The sequence below is a fragment of the Augochlora pura genome, chromosome 6 (genome assembly GCF_028453695.1).
Source record: "Augochlora pura isolate Apur16 chromosome 6, APUR_v2.2.1, whole genome shotgun sequence".
Classification (NCBI taxonomy): domain Eukaryota; kingdom Metazoa; phylum Arthropoda; class Insecta; order Hymenoptera; family Halictidae; genus Augochlora; species Augochlora pura.
Window position 1 is genome coordinate 23,717,801 of NC_135777.1, and position 3,738 is coordinate 23,721,538.

A 3,738-nucleotide genomic window follows, 5' to 3' on the forward strand; every position below is an offset into this window, starting at 1 on the left:
TCTAACCGTATTTACAGCGAAGTTGACAATCAAATATTTGATAAAATATCTATTTTTCAGGGCGCGGAAAGCTTTTGGGCGCGAGTGTACGATGCGATTATTATTCAGCGGAAGGGAAGGAGTGATCAGTAACAAATCTCACAAAAGAAGCAATAAAGATCATAGATGAAAGCGATAAGAAGGTAACAAGCACGGATGATCGGACGGATGGGAGGGGAAAAGAGAAATTGAAGATTTCGGTTGGAGAGAAACGCGCTGCACGGCGCAGAAAGAGAGGTTAAGTTGGTTTTAAACGGGAGGGAGAGAGAGAGCCGAATGTGCGTGTGTTGCGAGTCGGTAGGACGGATACAGAATGGAGTAAGAACAAGGAGGAAGGAGAGTGGGGACTGTTCGAACAGCGAGGGAGAGAGAGAGAGAGAGCGAAAGAGAAGGAGGAAGGGAGAGGAAGGAGAGAGAGAGAGAAAGAGAGGAAGAAAGGAGCATGTTTTCTGTGAGAGATGTGGCGCGTGCCGGCGCGTGCCCCGTAGTCACGTGCTGGCCATCATTGGCGTAGTTCGCGCCATTTTCTTCACCGTATGCTTCCCGACAGTTGATTCCTTCCCCACGCTTCGAGCTTTCACTTTCCAAAATCGTTGCCCGGCGCTCCTCGCGGTCCCGAGCGCGCCGCACCGCCTTGCTACATTACAAATCAGCGACAACTTTATTTCAACTTTATTCTGCACTTTATTTAGACGTTATTCCGCGCTTTATTTAAACTTTATTTAGGCTTTATTCCGCGCCTTATTTAAACTCCATTTCGGACCTTATTTAAAACGTAAACTTCATCACGGAAATGTTATTGTAGCGATTACAAAAATTATCATAACGTTAATATAATTACAAATATGATAAATATTATAAAATTTATATAAATTTAGGGAACTTAAGTAAAATTTATATACATAAATTTAGGGAACTTACTTATCAGTGCACCGATAAATCAATTTAGCATACGATTTTCTATAAAATAAATTCTACGGTAGATCTTCTATCAAATAAATGTAATGTTGTTTGCAGAACCTCGACACTGTCCAGAATTTCCCTCGAACGGATGTAGTTCGTCCGAGCGGACAAACGAATAGCCCAATCTGAAATCTCGGCAGTAGATTGCGAAAGAGGGTTGGCATCGGGAACGACTTGTTGGCAGATTCGTAGGGTCGTTGACACGTCGGATCGTTGCGGGGCCGTTGGAAACGGAAGGTGATAAAAAAGCATCGCATCGCCGTAAAACGTTATCGCCGAAGATAACAGGTTCGGAGATTGGTGGAATCCGTGGAGCCTCTAATCCCCGGGGCATCTGGCGATTGCATCAGAATTTCGGCACGATTAATTCCGAGTGTGGGACGGAATGACAGGTGGTACGCCAATGGAGGATCTGCTCGCCGGCTCGAATGGAAAGGGAAGTCGGCTGGGCTGCGCTAGACTGCGCTCGTCGTCGCGTCGCGTCGCGTCGCGTCGGGTGCACGTTCCGCTCGGTGCATCTTCCGTGCACGCGCCTTCCTGACCGTGCGTGACGGCCTACGTTTCTTAAACGTGTTCGCGCCGTCTAAAACTACGACGCGTTTTCGCCTTTCCACGCGTCGTACCGACCAAATTGGACGCGCTAACGACCGCTTCAACGGGAGACGTGACTAATCGAATTAGACTAATTGCGCCGGAGACAGCCAATTACGCCAACTGAATTAATCGAAGCGCCACCGGATCGTCTGCACTTTGCTTATCACGGTTGCACTTGATCGGACGATCGTCTTTCCAACGACGTCCATTGTTTAAAGTAAATTTTATTCGGACGGGACATCAAATATGTTGCCTTCATAAACCATCGAGCATCTCTGTCCAAAGAAACGAACTGCATTATTTCTGTAATTAAATTATACATTAATGAAATTACATGTTAATAGAATTATATATCAACGAAACAATTGTAAAATATAATAGATCTCTGTGCGCAACTGAAATCAGTGCAGTCTCCGCGCTATTCATCAGGTCCCCGTTGAACTCGATTTTCTCGTTGAAGAAGCGAGATCATCGATCATTTCCACGCGATAATAAAAAACCTCCGCTGGCCAGTCCGCCTCGAATTTCCTCATACAACACACTGGCGAAAGCTCCGATTACTCAAATAGGATTATCGACGATTTCCATGCGATAATGGGGTCTAGTGGCCGACGAGCCTGCGAAAAAAGAAACGCGATCGATTGCGGAATGGCATTCGAGAATCCGCAGGACTAACGGGAAGAGATCGCGGCCCGCTCGCGAGCCACGCGATTCCAATGTCAGCCCCGATCTGTCCGTTCTGTCGCCAATAATTACGGCCGCCCATTAATTAGCTCTCTCGCACACCTACTTTCCTCGCCGTTCACTTCGCCCGCTGCAGCTGGAACGGAAGCATTATCGGATTAAACGCGTTTCCGCGAGCGCGCGTACCCATCGCGAGCACGGGTTCGATTCGAACCGGCTCGAATCCTCTTCGTCGCGCGTATCGCTCGCCTAACGAATTCACACTGATTGCTCGAACGCGCCGACTCGTTTACTTTATCGAGAAACGTAAAGTCGTCCGACACGGGATTCCAGGACGGACTGGCTCCGTAACCGATACCTACTCGCCATTAATTTTGTCTCTGTACGCCCATTTATTTGTCATTCCTTCTCAACGACTTGGCGCAATCGGACGCCGAAAGTCTTCGAATATCTTCACCGATTTCTCTGGATTTATTAATCACGCGTCGAACTTAATTGCGACTAGGTAGAAGTTAGTACATAATATATGTAAAAATTCTATTTTATATATTTTATAACGTCGCGCGACACGACGAAAAGAAACATAGAAATTAATCCGCCCGGGCGACCGCCAAAACTGCGATTAAACGAAGAAAAGAAAACGGCCGTGGCTCGGTTGACGTCGCGAGCGCAAGCTGTTCCGTGATAATTGTTCGTACTCGTTAATTATTCCTTTTACTGCGGAACCTCACCCCTCAAGCTGCACTCGCTATTAGGTATTCTTCTTTGCACCTGCATTTTAAGCACCGTTTCGCAACGATCGGTTGCATCTCGGCGACAGATTAAAAGAGCTTCGCCGAGCCCGGCCGAATTCTGCGCGCGTACCCCCGCGCATCTACCCGGTTCGCCCTACCGTGGCATCGCGGGAGAAGAATCGTTTGTACCGTTAACAAATTAGCTTACGCCGTTGGTTCGGCTCGCGTGCGTCGTCCTCGTCCTCGTCCTCGTCGTCGTCGTCGTCGTCGTCGTCGTCGTCGTCGTCGTCGTCGTCGTCCGGCGTTGTACGATACAGAGGAGTGCCCGACATAATTTTAATGCTCGCCGTCGCTAATTAATCGTCTACGATGAATCATTGGTAACGAACGCGCGGGAACAGCTTGTAAGTACCGATACATTTAACACGTTACACGCGCGCATGTTACGTTTTAATGCCTGAATTAATTGTGGACATGCGCGCGCGTTCCCGCGACGCCGTTCAATCTCTCCTTTCCAATTGAAAGTGCGCGCGAACTGTTCCGTTTAATGTGGAGATGATCTTTCGATGCCTGTTACGCAGAAGACGAGATCGTAGAAGATAACAAGGAGATGGTTATTATATCGTTTTTTAATGATCGTAAAGCGAATGATGCTTTCAACTGGCAATGTTTCGGTTCACCGTTTTCTTTGCAAGGACTCCGAGGAGCCATCACGGATTTACGA